General features: G+C 45.2%; 1 protein-coding gene and 1 long non-coding RNA gene across 5 annotated transcripts in view; both read right to left on the reverse strand.

The window, feature by feature from the left end:
* The window catches only part of GALNT10 (polypeptide N-acetylgalactosaminyltransferase 10), a 191944-nt gene that overhangs the window by 135032 nt on the left and 38609 nt on the right, over positions 1–18303 (reverse strand). The window lies entirely within an intron of this gene.
* LOC118657863 lies at positions 8585–11731 on the reverse strand. The gene is made up of 3 exons (XR_004968134.1): positions 10116–11731; positions 9311–9493; positions 8585–8675 (listed from the first exon to the last, which is right to left on the reverse strand). It is a non-coding gene; the product is annotated as an uncharacterized LOC118657863 (long non-coding RNA).

Genomic DNA, 18303 nt, shown 5'->3' on the forward strand with positions numbered 1-18303 from the left:
CCCGTAGTAGGTACTATCATTGTCCTTGTTTTACCTGAGATAATTCAGGTTCCAAAAGGTTAAGTCGTTGTCCCAGGTCACACAGCTGGGGAGGGACAGGTTGTGGAGCTGGGAACAGGGGGAGTCTAGCTTCAGGGCTCAGGATCTAGCTGTCCCTGCTGCTTTCCCCCAGTCAACAAAAATCTAAGGTGCAGCCCACCAGGGGCTCCCCAAACCTCAGTAAAATGTCCTTGCGCAGCCAGAGAGGTCTGGGGACCACAGGAGCACAGATCCTGACCAGGACTGATGACAGACCTTGCGTGACTCAGTACAAATAAGTGGGAACCTGTCATCAGCACCATGAACAAAAGGATAAACTTCTAGAAAATACAAAGGATCCCTATTATTATGAAATTTTGTACTTCTAAGGCCTGACTTTTTAGCCTCAGTTGCTTTATCAATAAAATGAGGGGGATACCACCTTCTGGCTGTTACGACAATTTGGTGAGATCACATATGTGAAAAGTTCCTTGCAAACCCCAAGGCGCTGTACAATCGCGTTATTAATGAAAATACCTAGAAGTGAAAGATGCACATAATGTTATTTTTAGATGTAGTCCCAACTCCACTTTCCCTGCACAGGATCTGAAAAATGGCCAATACCACCAACCAGAAGGGAAGTCAGAGTTGAGAGGCAGCAGTCCGACCTGGGAGTGATTAAACCATCTCGCTTTTGCGAGTTTTAAGAGAACATGCGCCGTGGAACGTATTGCTGGGGTCTCTCTCAGGGCCTTAGAAGGGAGGGGCTCAGAAGCTTCATGGTAAATCGGACACAGGTCAGCACTGCAGTGCATGATGTCTGATGACTGGATAAAACAGTAAGTGGGAAAAAGAAGCCGGTGCAAGTCCTGTTGAAGCTAATCCTTCAATGTCACTTGAATGTGTCTACTTCCCTCCATGGCCTGGACCTCGAGGCCTCCCAGATGGCTGCCCCACGGGCACCCCTGGCACCTCCCGGCCAGTTTCTACAGAGCAGCTGTGGTGACCCCTGCAGAATGCAAACATGACCATGTAAACCCTCCCCACTGCCGCTGGGATAAAATCTCAACTCTTCCCCATGGAGCACATCTTCCTCCCAGGACCCCCCACCCTCTCTGGTCCCAGATCTCACTGTTTGGCCCTTCAAGGCCAAGCCCCAGTCAGATAAGTCACAGCTCTGCGGGGTGCTCTGCCTGGACCCTCCCGCCATCCCATCCTCCAACCTGGCTAATTATCCTTCGGATGTTCACTTCAATGGCACCATCTCCCAAGAAGCTTTCCCTGGACCCCCCCAAATGAAAACAAATCTTTGTCTGGTACCTGCCATGTACTCCCACTGCACCCCTAACTTGCTCCACGAAAGCACTTCTGTCACCTTCTTGACATCACAGACTTAAGTCTGTCTCCCAGCTGGGCTGTGAGTGCAACAAGGGCGGCCCTGTCTCCCCTGCTTCCCAGGGCAAGCACAGTACGTAGATCAGAAGCAACACCAGGTGTTGTTAATGACTGTTTCAGGATGCTGAGGCTGAGGCTGGGGTCCAGCGAGCACTGGGGTGGCACTCAGCCCAGCACTGCCACTACCCCACTGAGCAATCCAGCGCAAGACACACAGAGCCTCGGCTCTGGCTCTGCCGATGCTGTGGCAGAGAGCTCCCCTCCCCCCGCAGACAGCGCAATGAGGCCATCTCCTTTTGCTGAGTTTCCCGGGCACAGAAATCTTGCAGGAACAGCCTGACTTCGGAGCCTTTCATTTATTATTCATTTATTTCCGTGTGATACCACTGCTGCTGCACGTGAAGGACATGGCCCTGGAACAGGCTTCCCACCTGTGAGCTAACACTGATTGAACCCACGCGGCAAATCTTGTCTGACAGCATCCAATTATCGACAGCCAAGCAAGCCCAGGATGCCAAGAGCCAACCTGGAGTCCAGACAGCCTTTCCCATTAATAATGCTCTTTACGCATCCCAAGCATTTCCACATTTATAATTTACTGTTAAGAAATCTGATTTTCATAACAATCCTCTGAGGGATGGAGTTCAGGGTTTATAATCTTCATTTTACAGATGAGGAAACTGAGGCTCAGAAAGGCTGAGTAATTTGTCCAAGGTCAGAGAACTAATGAGATGGGGAATGGGGAGAGGCAGAAACACACACACACACACACACACACACACACACGGGACTGACTCAGCCCACACTCTCATCTACCCTACAGTATTCTCCCTTCTTTAGTCTAAAGTTATTTTTAAGAATGATTTTAATATCCAGAACATATCTGCAAATAAATTTTTGTTCCCCAAGATAAAAGAGCTTTAAAAATAAAAGAAAAGCATGAAAGGAAGTTGAAGCTACTTCACACCTTTTGAAAAGTTAACCATATGTTAGGTATAAGCCACAGCCCTGAAGCCACACTGCACTAACTTCTAGTCTTCAAGCAAGCCCGGTCTCTGGGGCCTCGGGGCCCTGCACCTCCCGTTCCTTCTGCCTGGACACTCTTCTCCTGGCTTCTTCCCAACCTTCAGGTCACAGGTTGACCCCCATTTCTTCATAAGACTTCCTCTGACTCCCTCTTACACCAGCCTATTGATTTCATTACAGCCCCATCATCACTGTCTTATTCATGAGTTTGCTGGTTTGCTTGTCTGTTTCTTTCACTAGAATGGAAGCTTCCTGAAGGCAGGGTCTGGTATCCCTACCCCACAGAACCATGCTTTGCACATAGTGGGCACATAGTAGTAAGTGCACTGAATGAAAAACTAAATCTGGTTTGGGTCTGGCCATTGTCAATGCCCACAGTATTCATTTATAAGAACCAAATTACATACAAGAGCCAAATAATCGTACAATAATCAAATAAAGGGAGAAGGACAGATAGCAGTCTTCTATTTTTATTAAGGATGAAATTAATGAAGAGTAATTAAGTGGTTTTGAAGCCACAAAACAATGCGAGATGGGGCTGGGCTTTGAACCCACCTGTGACTTGGCTTTCTAATACTGTCGAAATTTATAAAAATCTGCTTAAAATATTTTTCCTTCAGTTTCTTCCCACTGCCTTGAAGGTTCTCACTGTGTGTTTGCTGAACCCTCTGGCTCTCCCTCTCAACCAGCCATGCCTGCAGCGTTCTTTGAGCTGCCGTACTGCAAGGGAATATGAATTAGCAGGCTCTCTAGGGTGAAGCTAATCCACACCTGATGTACGCAGAATCCCCCACACATACACCAGAAAAGTGAATGGGCACAAAAACCTGGGTTCTAAGATTCAGCAGAGGCAAGCATGCCCGTGTCAAAGGGCTTATCTGTATCCCAGAAAGATAACAGGTGGACAGGCAGAGACAGGCTGGCAGGAAGGCTCCAACCAAAGCCATGACCTAGAGCCACGTGCATAACCTTGGAAAGAAGACCCACGATGCTTCCCCACAATGGCCTCATTCCTCCAAAGAGCAGGCTTCACTCTCATTCTCACATGCCCGTGGTAAAAAATAAACCCCAGTTAAATTAATCAAAGCCCCACTTTACTGCTACTAAGAAGAAAGGGAAAGTCATCTCTCCCCCTCCCCATAATACACACATTGGAAAAGCTGAGGGTGTTCTATCTCAATCTAACTTGGAGACCCTATGACTTCTGAATTCAATGAATTTGAAAAGACCACCCACCTCCCCACAAAAAAAAAAAAAATGTTAGGAAGAGACAACAGTGTTGTCAGCTTTGTGTTCTGCTCAGTAAGTATACTGAAACCAGCCAAGAAGACAAACAACCCACCGTCTGCTATCATTTCATAAAACGAAGGACATATAAGAACATATTTCATAAAATAAAGGACGCATTATATCAAGTTGGAAAGACATCCACTCGGGATCAGTAACTCACTGAGCTCTTTGACAAAACTCACTGCTCTCTCTCTTCATTTTCTCTTTTATTTTACCTTGGACTGCTGACAATTTTAACAGCTGGACCAGGTCTGTGGGCCAGTGACTGGGAATCATAAATCCAGCCCACCCCTCTTCTGTACAAATAAGGAAAAGCCAAGCCCAAGGTCCAAAGCCCAAGGTCCAAAGCTGCTGAGTGGCCCTGAGTGAGGAGCCACGAGGTGTGTGCGAGGTGAGTGCCTGGAAGACAGGTGCACGGGTATGCCAAGCGAGCCTGACTTCCCTTCACTTACTAAAGGCTGCACCTTATCTTGCTGGGCTAAGCCAGACACGCAGGGCTGGACTGGGTTCCAGAAAGAGTGAGAATTAGAACTTGGATTAAATTCAGTCACTTAACGCTGGGTGACCCGGCCGCCGCCTGAAAGCAGTGCGGAAGAGGCGCCTGGGAGGAAAGGAGGCAGGGGTCACACAGTTGCCCACTCCCTTGTGTTTCCTCAGAGGCAAATTTAGGGATCTAGGTGGCCCCATGCAAGAAACATTCAAGGTCTGAGAAGCAGAGAACTCGAGCCTCGCCTCTTCACACCTGGAAAACAACCTCTGGGACCACGTGCACCTCGGCAAGCCAGACACAGAGGCCTAAGGTGCAGATTCGAGGCCTGTATAGGGACTCATAGCTGGCACCAAGGGCAGGGTCCCCTTACTTGTGTCCTATGCTGAAGGGCCTAGGAATGTTCTATTTATGTCCATTTAGAGCTTCTATGAGCAGGACCAGTAGCTGCTGCCCATGATCTCCATCCTCCTAAACAAATAAACTCCTTTAGGGTAGGACTCAAGGTATTATTTTAAACTTGTAATTCCCTATACTGTTTGATACAGTCTTGGACACAGAGAAGCACTCAGTAGTTAACTGAGCTAAAAAGAGGCTGAGATGCCCTAGCTGGATTGCAGTGGATAAAGCGTCAGCCTGTGGATTGAAGGGTCCCAGGTTTGATTCCGGCCAAGGGCACATGCCTGGGTTGCGGGCTTGATTCCCAGTGCGGGGCATGCAGGAAGCAGCCAATCTATGATTCTCTCTCATCACTGATGTTTCTATCTCTTTCTCCCTCTCCCTTCCTCTCTAAAATCAATAAAATATATTTTTTTAAAAAGACGCTGAGACAGGTGTTTGGCCGTCTCAGCACAAGGTGCCCATCTGGGATTGTTTGGGGGATACAAAACTGTGTATACACAGGAACACAGTATTTAACCCTGGATAGTTCATCAACAGTGAGGTCACAGCCCAACATGGTCTTTACCATTTGAATTTGGAAATTCCAATAACGGAAACGCTGCCTTTTCTCCACTGGACTATGGGTTCCTGGAGGGTGAGACTCCTGGTTTCTCTCATCTCTGCACCCTCCCAATGTGCCCAGCATGGAGAATGACACAGTGTCAGAGTCCAGAGGTGGCTGTGGCACTAACCTGAGTTATTGCAAATTTCTGCTTCCTCAATGTAGTCTGGCAAATGCTGTCATTCATGCATTCATTTTGTTTAAACCAAATGCTCTCTACATGCCAGGCACTGTGCTAGAAAACGGTGATCTATGAGACGTAAGACTGTCCTGGTCCCTGATCTCATAGAACTTAAGTTCTTAGCAGGGGAGACAGATTTTATATCCAACAGTCATACAAATAATCACATTGCTTTACCTGTAATAAATAATCTAAAGGAGAGACAGGAAACAGTATGTGAGTATATAATAAGGGACGGACTCCCGATGCGGCGGAGTGCAGGCAGTTTAATCACATTAAAACAAAACCGTTTCTGTACTGGCACAGATGATTTAGTCAAAGGAAGCAATGGAAAGCCCAGGGACTCATTAGGTGGTCGTAATACCACAGTGAACACACCACCAATATAGGAAAAATAAATTCCTTACTCCCCTGGTTCTCTCGTGCTTACCAAAGGAAATGGGAACAAAAACTGACATAAAAGGCAATTAATCCCTCAGAAGAAACAAATTCTAACAGCCACACCATAAAGTCTGAGGCCCAACCTCTATTTCCAACAGAATGGTGAAAACCAGTAGCTGAAAACAACGAAAAGGGCAAAATAAAAAGCAACGACAGAAAAAAAAAAATCACATCTTTTTTATGCATCAATAAGCTTTCAAGAAAGTAAAAAATAATCAGAGACCAAAACGAAGTGAAAATGGGAACCCAGAGACCTGACACTGGCTTCTGTCTGCGGCGTTTAGTAAACCAGGTTGACACAAGTGCAGATTTGCACATCCTCTGAGAGCACAGGATGCAGAGGACAAAGCCGGAGTGCACGCCAGGTGGGAGTCTGATAGGAGTTCACACCACCGTTCACATGTAGCTGCAACTCCCTGCACCCCCAATATAAGAAGAAACTAGAGCCCTAACTGGTTTGGCTCAGTGGATAGAGCCTCGGCCTGCAGACTGAAAGGTCCCAGGTTCGATTCCGGTCAAGGGCATGTACCTTGGTTGTGGGCACATCCCCAGGAGGAGGTGTGCAGGAGGCAGCTGATCTTCTCTCTCATCGATGTTTCTAACTCTCTATCCCTCTCCCTTCCTCTCTGTAAAAAATCAATAAAATATATTAAAAAAAAAAAAAAAAGAAGAAGAAACTAGAAATAAACCTCACTCACCAGAGCACGGGCTCACATTTTGGCAATGAGTAAATTCTCAGCTCTTGGTACAGGTTTATAGTCTGTAACCAAAGTACCTGGGGGGTCTGAAAAACTTCAAGCTGAGAATTTAGCATAAAGTGATCCCAGTAACAATGTGGCAAAGCAAATAGATCAATGAAACAGAACAGTAGGTACAAATATAGACCCACCCATATATAGGCGACTGATTTTTGACAAGTGTGCAAAGGCACATAAGTAGAGAAATGACAGCCTACTCATCTATAATAATAAAAGCGTAATATGCTCATTAGACCAGACATCCTTCCGACGTCCTTCCAGATGAAGCCGGGGCAGTGAGGGAAGCCCGGGTCCAGGGTGCCAGAGGGTAGCCAGTGCCGGCAGCCAGAGGAAGCAAGGCCTACTCTTGCATGGATTTCATGCATTGGGCCTCTAGTCTAATGATATTAGAAAAACGGGACATTAATATGCAAAACAGAATTTTGAGCCATATGTTATACTACATATAAATATTAACTCAAAATGGATCCTAGATCTATTTGTAAATGTAAAATGTAATTTATAAAACTTCAAAAAGGAAACATAAGAAAAAAATTTTTGTGAGTCTGGGTTAGGCAAAAATTTCTTAGCTACGATGCCAAAAGCACGATCCATAAAAGAACTAATTGATAAATCAAACTGCACCAAAATTTAAAATGATTGCTTTTCAAAAGACACTGTTAAGAGAATAAAAAGATAAGCCACAGACTAGGAGTAAATACTGCAAAGCATATATTGTTAAAGGACTTGTATCCAGAATATAAAAACCCTCAAAATTCAATAATGAGACATAAACAACCCATTTTTTTTTCATCCTCATCCGAGGATATTTTTCCATTGATTTTTAGAAAGAGTGGAAGAGAGAGGGAAAAACACAGAGAAATATGGATGTCAGAGAAACACATGAATTGGTTGCCTCCTGCATATGCCCTGACCAGGGCTCGGGACAGGGAGGAGCCTGCAACTGAGGTAAGTGTGTCCTTGACCAGAATCGAACCCAGGACTCTTTGGTCCGCAGTTCTGACGCTCTATCCACTGAGCCAAATCGGCTAGGGCCAAACAACCCTATTTTTAAAGAGCGGACAAAAGATTTGAACAGACACATCTCAAAGAAGATATACAGAAGGCAGATAAGTACACACATGAAAAGTTGCTCAGCATCACTAATCACCAGAAAAACACATATTAGAATGGCTAAAATATAAAACATTGATCATACTAAGTGATGACAAGGATACAGAGAAGCTGAAACTCTCATACAATGCTGTTGGTGGCATAAAATAGTACCAACACAGTTTTTAACAAGTTAAATATACACCTAACATATCTAGCCATTCCACTCCTTGGTATTTACCCAAGAGAGATAAAAACATGCCCATACAAAGGCTTGTACATAAATATTCACAAAAACGTTGTACTATCCTCCAAACTGGAGACAATCCAAATATCCATCGATAGGTAAATGTGATCCATACAAAGGAATACCACCAACCAATTAAAAAAGAAATGAAGTATGAATACATGCGACTGGCCGGGCATGGCTCAGTGGTTGAGCGTCAACCTATGATTCCTGGTCAGGGCACATGCCCGCGTTGTGGGCTCAATATCCAGTGTGGGCGTGCAGGCCGCAGCCAACCAGTGATTCTCTCTCATTATTGATGTTTCTATTTTTTTTTTTTCTCTCTCTCTCTCTCTTCATTCATTTCTGAAATCATTTAAAAAATGTGCTACAACAAGGATGAACCTCAAAATAATCATGGTTAGTACAAGAAAACCAGATTTTTAAAAGAGCACATATTGTACGATTACATTTATATAAAATTCTAGAAAATACAAACTAATCTATAGTGATAGATAGCAGATCAGCAGTTGCCTGGGGAACGAAGGAGGGAGGGACAGGAGGGAGGGCTCACAAATACAAAGGGACACAAGGAAATCAGGGGGGATGATGGATATACTCCTTATCTGATGTGGTAATGGTTTCATGGACATATATACATCAAACTTACCAAAATTATACACTTTAAACACATGCAATTTACTGCATACCAATTGTACCTCAATAAAGCTGTTTTTATAAATCTACGTCAAATGAAACTGCAAAACATCAAAAACAGAGATAAAATCTTAAAAGTAGCCAGAGAAAAGACAGATTTAATTTAAAGAAATAATCATTGTATGAGCCCTGACTTCTCAACAGCTGTAACAGAATCCAGAAGGCAGTAGAATAACATATTGAACGTACTGAGGGTAAACAACTGTCAAACTAGAATTGTATACCCAGCAAGAACAGGAGCAAAGTGAAGATATTCGCAAGCAAAACCTAAGAGTTCACTATCAACAGACCCTCAAAGAAGTTTCAAAGGATATGTTTTAGGCAGAAGGAAAGTGATTCCATTTGAAGGGCCTGCATAAAATAACAATAGTGCAGTTTTATGGAATTAAAAGTAACTAACATACATGACAATAATAGCATGTAAATCAGGCTAGGGCTGCTCAAAGATAAGGTGTTCACTAGGTTCCTTGTAAAATGATTATTTTTTTTTTAAAGTTTTAAAATATATTTTTTATTGATTTTAGAGAGAGAGGGAGAGGAATAGAGAGCTAGAAACATTGATGAGAGAGAAACATCAATCAACTGCCTCCTGCTGATGGTTTCTCTGAGTTCTGTGAGCTACTCTAGCAAGTTAACTGAACCCAAGAAGGAGGTCGTGGGAACCTCTGATTTATACCTGGTCATTCTGAAGGACAGGTGACAAACAGGACTTATGACTGGCATCGGAAGTAGGGGCATCTTATAGGACTGAGACCTGTGGGATCTGACACTAACTCCAGGTAGCTAAGTGTCAGAATTGGGTTAAATCTGTAGGACTTCCAGTCAGTGTCTGCTGAAAATTGGAGAATTGCTTGGTGTACTGGAAAAAACACATCGGAATAATAAATGAATGGATTTGGTTAACTGAATGAATAGGTGCATGTATGAATGCTATAAAGCTTTATTTTGGCCCAAAGTTTCAGCCTTCTCCAGGCACCACTTCATTTATCAGAATTAGCCAACAAATTACGGGCAGGACAAATTGAGTTTCTCTCTTCTCCCAGGCCACTGGAAGCAATGAAGTGTGTAAAATGCAGATGGACAATGAAGGAGGAGGCGGCAAAGACTGGGTCAAATTAGTCCCAGATTCAGAAAAGTTCGGAGAATAAAAATTGTAGCTTCTACTTATTAAACCTTGCCTAGCTATTCCTATGGCCAATGCCCTACTTGGGCCCTCAATACCCATAGTCAGCCATGAGATCTTTGACTGGTCTCTGTCCCTCCTCTACTTCCTTGTCCATCTGGATCTCATCCCATCCGGATACACAGCCATCATATCATAAACCCCACTCCTTGCTCAAATGCATCAAGGGATCACAACTGCCTTCTGGAATCAAATTAGGCTGATTTTCAAGGTCCATTGAGAGATTTTAATCACCTTTCTCACCATTCCCCCTGAAAAACATTGGGCTTTAGGCAGTAGATGCTAAGACCGTTCTCACCCCTGCATCCTTGGCCATGCTGTTCCCTTCAACTGCCATTCCCCTTCTGCCATCTTTGTTACCGAGGTTGCATACATCCTTCAAGGCCCAACTCAAATGGTAACTCCTTCATGCTGCTGTCAGGCACAGACAAAAATAACTTTTTCACTTCTTGGTCCATAATACTCTGTTTCTAACTCTCTTATAATCCTTAACACATCCTATCTTATGATCTACTTGAGAGGCAATTTAGCTTAAAGGCTAAGTACGTGGACTTTGGAGTCAAACAGACTTGGGACTGAATCTAGGTCTGCCATGTGCTAGCTATATGAACTGGGGAACTTACCTGACTTCTCTAAGCCTCAATTTCTTCATCTGCAAAATGGAGAAAATCTACATCAGAGGGCTGTGCTGAAGATTAAATGAGGTCATGCCAATAAAGCATACAGCACATCCCATCATTATGATCAGAATGCATGCCTTTTGCCCCCTCTTCCATAGATGTGAGCCCTCTGAGAACACTGCCCATGTCTGGTGATGTCTGTACCTTTCCTTCTGTCTCCTCTAGCTCCCAGTATGTTGCTTCACACAGTGTTTTTCTTAAAATATACTAAATCATTTCCAAACCAAGAGCTAACATGGTATCACTATGCTCTCATTCATGATGGTACCACAGCCAGGATCTAGAGACTTAAGTTTGCTGCATTTGTTAAATATTCAATGTTCTTCTAGGCACAGAAACCCCAAACGCTCCAGATTTGACTGTTGATACTGACACCTTATTAGAACAAAAAGGCACAGCCATGGACTGGGAGAATATATTTATATTTGCAGATAAAAGACTTGTTATTACAGAATACATTTTTTAAAACTCTCACAACTCAGTAATATTAAGAAAACAACCCAATTAAAAACTGCTAAAAGATTATAACAGACACTTCACAATAGATACAAAATGGCCAGGGAACACATGAAGAAACGCTCTTCATGAGCACATGTAAATTTCATGTGCGTATGTAAATTTCATTTCTTCACAAGCAGCAGAATAGCTAGAATTAGAGACTGATCACTGCAAGCATTGTCAAGGATGCTTAGCAACTGGAACTGAACACTTAGAAAAACAATTGGTCAGTTTCTTAAAAAATTAAATGTACACCTACCATACCAGCCAGACACTCCATTGTTTTTACAGGTAGTTACCCAAGAAAAACAAAAACACACATTCACACAAGGACTTGTACACAGATGTTCATAGCAGCTTTATTTGGAATAGCTAAAAGCTGGAAACAACTCAAATGTCTATGAACAGATGAATGGATAAACAAATTACAGAATAGCCAGGTAATGGAATATTACTCAGCGATAAAAAGGAACAAGTATTGATACTCACAAGAACAGTGGGTGAATCTCAATATCACCATGCTTACTAAAAAAGGCAGGCAAAAAGGAGCACAGACTGAGTGGATCCTTCTACATAAATTTCTAGACAGTGAGAACGCGTCTAGGGAGACAGAAAGCAGGTCAGTGGTTTTGTGGCGACAGAGGGAGGAATGGGTTACAAAGAGGCACAAGAACCTTTGAGGGATGATGGAAATGTTTATTATTTTGATTCTGATGATAGTTTCATAGGTTCATACCTATGTTAAAACCGATCAAGTTACACACTTTTTAAAATGTGCAGTTTACGATACTTCAAATATACCTCAACAAAGTTGTATGAAAAAAAGTACTGATGCTTTTTTTAAAAAAAACCTGAACTTTAAAACTAAATAAAAGAAAGCCAGCAAGCCATTCACTGGTCTGAAAGCTGGTCCTGGAAGCGCGGTCTCAGCAAAAAGAGTGCCAGGAAGGCCGAGAGGCAGGAAGCGGGCAGCTGCCTCACATGGCAGCGGGGAGTACCGGAGATGTGGTTTGGATAGGACTGGCTTTTCCAGGCTGGCTTTGTGGCAAAGCTGATTTATTCAGTGCCCAAACCCCTGGCAGGCCAATACTTGGACCTGAGACAGATGTCAGGTTGCATCCCTGCGGCCCTTCTTCCTGTGTGCGTTTCGAAAGCGATTCCTGGGTGCCGAGAAGCCTTCACCTATGGATCCTTGGGGGAGGAGAGGCAGAGCTTTGGAATGGCTCCCGCATGAATGTGCAGACTGAGAGCAGCACAACCCCGGGGGGGGGGGGGGGGCGCGGGGGGGGGGGGGATGCCAGTCAGTCACCCTGAGGCATGTGGTGCAGGGGGGAAGGGAAGCACTCCTCCTCCCACTGTGCCTGGAGCCAAATTCCCTGCTCCAGACCTTCCCACTGCTCCCTTCACCAAACCGTATTTTAAGGCATCCTGGTTTCCCCATCTGTTGGACAGAGAGATAGTCTCTGTCCTGCCCACTTCACCCTCTGCCTGAAGGGCTGAGCTCACATCCCCCTGAGATTTCTGGAAAAGAGGGGTTGAACTGGCAGGCCGTGGCCAAGACTGCAGGCACAGATGGCTTTACTTGGCTCCCAAATATTGAAAACTCAGGAGAGTCTACATAAAAAAATCCTGAAGTCTGTCTTTTCTTAAAAAACCCAAAGATCTGGCCTCACTGGACCCATATTTGGAAGCAAGGAGCTGGAGCCCCTTCTCCCCTGCCCCCAGCCCCCACCAGAGAACCCTTCACTCACTCAGGTCACTGGCCTGAGGCTGTGGGCACTTGGGTCTGCTCTCCAGTCAGTGAGGAGGGCGCTTGGACTTCATCTAGTCCAGACTTCTCCTCCCTCGACATCCTGTGCCAAGCCCATAAGACAGCCCCAGCCTTGAACATTTCTCTAGATGTGGGGCTCATTACCTATGAGAACACTCATTGGCAAGATTCCATTTGCGGGAAAGTTCTTCCTTAAATCCCAGTGGAAGGTCTTCCCGCCCTCGATCCCGGTTCTGCGTTACCTGAATGCCACCCCCACACCCAACATCCCAGCATCTCAGGCCACTGGTTCCTCTATGGCAGCGGTTCTCAACCTGTGGGTCGCAACCTCTTTGGGGGTCGAACGACCCTTTCACAGGGGTCGCCTAAGACCATCGGAAAACACATACATAATTACACATTGTTTTTGTGATTAATCACTATGCTTTAATTATGTTCAATTTGTAACAATGAAAATACATCCTGCATATCAGATATTTTACATTACAATTCATAACAGTAGCAACATTACAGTTATGAAGTAGCAACGAAAATAATTTCAACATGAGGAACTGTATTAAAGGGTCACGGCATTAGGAAGGTTGAGAACCACTGCTCTATGGAAACCCACCCAGCTTCCGGTGCCCTTCCCTTTGGACGCAATGTCCTCGCCCCTGGCTTTCCTCTAAACTTGCTCTACTTTATCTGCCACACGTGGAGCTGGTGTCTTCCTTCCCATTCTGTCCTAGTAAGTCGAGTTAATTGCCAGCACACGTTCCTACAGGCTTCTCTCCTCGGATGGGCTTTAGAGAGAGGCACTACCATGAGCAAGAGTAAATATGTTGTCAGTTTTAGTCTCACATTGATAAAAATAGACCTCAAGGCATCAGGCAGGGTAATTCATACTCTCTACAAAGCATTTCTGAAACAGAAAAATGAGACATCAGGGATTTCCCACGTTTTGAAAAATTATGTAAGTCTTGGAGTGAAAGTCATTGTTTCAAATTTTAAAAATAAGTAGTGCATATTTTGAGGTTAAGTACTTTTTAGGGAAAGGAAATAAACAATATGCCCAGATTTCCCAGTTCAGACCCAAGGTTAAAACAAGGACAAAAAATTATCTCTCCTGTGCTTCCTGTGGCTTTTTCCACTTTGGGAGTGGAAAAAGAGTTGGGTGTTTGTTTCATAAAAATGTGCGTTTGTGTGAGTGTGTGGGAGGGAAGGATAGAGGGGAGAAAGAGAGAGAGAGAGAGAGAGAGAGAGAGAGAGAGAGAGAGAGAGAGAGAGAGAGAGAAGAAAGGAGAGAGGAGAGAGATACTTTGCAGAAGTCACTTACTGTCTGTCTTTGGATCTCACTTTCCTGTTTTGTAAAGTGCAAGGCTTGGACTAGATCACTGAGAAGCCCACCTGATGTGCACACTGTTAGACATGCGATTCCCTGGCACACCCACAGAAACCCTGCGTCTAGAGGGCTGCGGGAGGGCCAGGAAGCTGGTGTCTGGCAGGTGCCTGGGAGAGTCTGACACTCCAGGCTTCTCATCCGGTGCTAACCTTCTACGTCCATCCCTCCACTCCAGTATTTGGCATGCACTCTGTGGCAGGAGGTATGCTACGGGCCTGGGGCTGTGACAATGAGCAAGTCACACAGACACAGCTCTCAGGAAGTTCACACATCAGAGAGGGGGGCAGGTAGGTGAGGGGAGGCGGCCAAGGCTGTGGACAGGTCCGTGATCTCACCCAAACTGAGGAAGGCCGAGGAGTCAGGGAAGGTTTGCTGGGACGGTGCGGTCTCGGCAGAGGGCTGAAGCATGCAGAGGCCCTGGCTAAGGTAAGCCTAAAGCGGAAGCATGTCCAAAGCCCGGGGACCCTGAAAACCGCATCGGGAGTTGGGGGGGCCTGTGGCTGGAGCCAAGGGACCTGGAGGGAGACCAGGAGGTGGTGGCTGGAGAAGCTGGCAGGGGTCAGGTCATGCAAGGCCTGGGCAGCCACACCAAGAACTCTGGATTTTATCCTGAAGGCAAGGGCTCTGAGCAGGGTAGGGACAGGCCCAGACTTGTTTCAGAAAGAGAACTCGGTTGTGTACAGAATACACCGCAGCGAGCAGAAGAGGCCGGAATAAACAAGGCTGTGAAGGCTCAGTGCCGAAGGTGGTCAGCACAGTGCACGTCAGAACAACTGGGGACCCAGCCTTTGGCTTCTTATCCCGGGTCTCACTAGAAGGGTCACTTCTCCTCGCTGGAGAAATGTGGGGCTGGGAGAGCAAGTAACCTGTCCTCACCTACACACCCACCTGCTTAATTCTGGGCCGCTGGCTTCCTTCTGCTTGCTTCTCTCAGAAAGGGAGATGGAGCCTGACAGCTGATCTTAAGGTATCAAGAAGCAAAAGCAAGAAGATTCCAGAAATGGCTCAGAAGAGAAACATCCCTCGTGCTTGCCCTTTGGGGCTATAAATGCAGTGTTAATAGTCATTTACTTGTAGCCAGGACTCCACCGTTTACAACACTTTCAATCACCAAACCTTTTGGGAGGCTCCCAGCACCCCTGGGAAATGGGCACTCCCACTTTAGAGAGCAGCAAACTGAGGCCCGGAGGGCTTGAGCACCTGATGCGAGGTCACAGAGAGAGCTGGAAACAGCAGAGGTGAGGAATTCATTCCACAGCTCTTTGCCGCTATTGATCCTTGAGCCCACGGGGACTGTAATTAATTAAAATGTCTCTCCTCACCACTGAAGACAGCGTACTGGAGAATTCAATGAAAACGACCTGCCCAGTGTGGAAGTGTTTCATCTGAAATGAGAGAGGGACCTCCGAGGTGGGGAGGGAGAAGGAGCCGCCAGCCTGACCAGGAAACGTCATCCCTGGCTGAGAGAAGCCCACGCCAAGGAGGTGGAGATTGTGGGCTGAGGCCCTTCTCAGCTCTTGGGAAGCAGGAGGGTCCAATGGAGCAGGAGGGGAGCAGGAGGGTCCAGGCTGGCGTGGGGAAGGGCGCTGGCAGGAGTAGAGGGGACAAATCACACAGGATGCTTCCATCTTTTCTACCCCCATCCACAACATTTCTATCCAGGGCAAACCAGGTGAGTTAAACTTCATAGTTTACTTGTCAAAAGGAAATCTGTCTCCAATCACCACTATCACAAACAGAGAGCTATTTCTGAGCCCTTGCAAAGTTCCAGGCACAAGCCCCGCCTATACCGTCTCACACTGAATCTTTATCTTAAGTCTATGAAGTGGGTAACCTTTATCTCCATTTTACAGGTGGGAAAACTGAGACTCAAATTGATTAAGCATCTTCCTTAAGATTCACACAACTATGACAAACAACAGAGCCAGGATCCAAATCCAGGCCCTTCTGACTGCTGGGCCTGTGTCCTGCTTAAGGAGGGTGTGGTGTTTGAGAGAGAAATCCCCTCACCAAGTTTGTTTGGATGGTGGGGGAAACAGGAATGCTCTGCCGGTATGCGTGAACTTGCATTAATTTTATTTCATTTAGAAGGCAAGCTGGAACTCTCCATCTCCTTTCCTACCTGATTTCTTGGGATGAGGAAGGAAGGAACAGAAAGGAATATACCAGCAGACATGGCTGGGGCACTAAAAGGTTAAAGAGCAGAGGCAACACCTCCACAGGAAAGAGGCAGCAAGCAGACCCTCACATTCTCAAAGCATTGGAGCGCTCATACCAACCACCACTGTGCTGCCATGAGCAGAAAGCGTGGTAATATCCTCATTTTCCACAAGGGGCGCCTGACCTGCTAGAGCTCATAGAACAGGCTGATCGGGACGCCATCAGCATCACTGGGATAGAGAGCAGGCTTTAGCCTGAAGCCACTGTAGTTCACAGAGGCAGGGAAGGATAGGAGTGGAGGCAGTGAGGTCTGCCAGACCGACTGCAAGAGGTGGGTGGGCAGGAGATCCAGTGAGAGAAAGAAGAGGAAGGAAAGGGGTGTTGCTGAGCCTCAAGGAGGCCTAAGGGTGATCTATGTACCATCTTAGGTGCTCCATAGCTGCTGGAGTGATTTTTATGGGCCAATTGCCCAACAGGCCTCTGAGCACATGGGAAAAAACTGGACAGCAGGGAAGAGATGATGGTCTTATAATTGAAGCATGATGACCTGAGGTTGGGCAGAGAGAAGAACTTCTCACTCATGATGATAGGAGAGGAACATTTTTTTCTTTCATGGATCAACAAAATCTAGCAGGGAAAATCTGCCAGGGTCCACTCACAAGCAAAAAGCAGTTACTTGGAAATGAACATGAAAATATAAATGTAGTTCCCAGTAGATAAACCTTCTAATGCAAATACCAGGCTGTTATCCAATCTACCTGGAACATGGTTTAACCAGGAAGCAATGACAGACCAGAAGCAGGTCCCAAACCACTCTAAGGGATGCCACCTTTCTGTTCTTCAGAAGGCTGGGAGGTTTTCAGTGAGTAAAGTCTAAGCCCCAGAAAATTGCATTTTATTATTATAAATTTAAAACTTTCAAATTAATAACATTCTTTACTGTAAGTTAATCAATGAGGACAGATTCTCACAGCCAGTTGGCCTGGAGGTCAAATCCCCCTAGTATTAACTACAATAATCAAGGCTTAACTACAACAAGACTGCGCACAAAGACCACTAGGGGGTGCACCAAGAAAGCATAAAAAATGCGGAGACAAAGAAACAGGACAAAACTGTCAGTGGAGGATATTGAGTTCAGAACCACACTTTTAAGGTCTCTCAAGAACTGTCTAGAAGCCGCCGATAAAGTTATTGAGATTTACAAGAAATCTAATGAGACCCTCGATGTTATGATAAAGAACCAACTAGAAATTAAACATACACTGACTGAAATAAAGAATACTATACAGACTCCCAACAGCAGACCAGAGGAGCGCAAGAATCAAGTCAAAGATTTGAAATGCGAAGAAGCAAAAAACACCCAACCAGAAAAGCAAAATGAAAAAAGAATCCGAAAATAAGAAGATAGTATAAGGAGCCTCTGGGACAGCTTCAAGCGTACCAACATCAGAGTTATAGGGGTGCCAGAAGATGAGCGAGAGCAAGATATTGAAAACCAATTTGAAGAAATAATGACAGAAAACTTCCCCTACCTGGTGAAAGAAATAGACTTACAAGTCCAGGAAGCGCAGAGAACCCCAAACAAAAGGAATCCAAAGAGGACCACACCTACCTGGTGAAAGAAATGGACTTACAAGTCCAGGAAGCGCAGAGAACCCCAAACAAAAGGAATCCAAAGAGGACCACACCAAGACACATCATAATTAAAATGCCAAGAGCAAAAGATAAAGAGAGAATCTTAAAAGCAGCAAGAGAAAGACAGTCAGTTACCTACAAGGGAGTACCCATACGACTGTCAGCTGATTTCTCAACAGAAACCATGCAGGCCAGAAGAGACTGGCAAGAAATATTCAAAGTGATGAATAGCAAGAACCTGCAACCAAGATTACTTTATCCAGCAAAGCTATCATTCAGAATAGAAGGTCAGATAAAGAGCTTCACGGATAAGAAAAAGCTAAAGGAGTTCATCACCACCAAACCAGCATTATATGAAATG

The sequence above is a fragment of the Myotis myotis genome, unplaced genomic scaffold, assembly GCF_014108235.1.
Source record: "Myotis myotis isolate mMyoMyo1 unplaced genomic scaffold, mMyoMyo1.p scaffold_m19_p_6, whole genome shotgun sequence".
NCBI classification, from domain to species: domain Eukaryota; kingdom Metazoa; phylum Chordata; class Mammalia; order Chiroptera; family Vespertilionidae; genus Myotis; species Myotis myotis.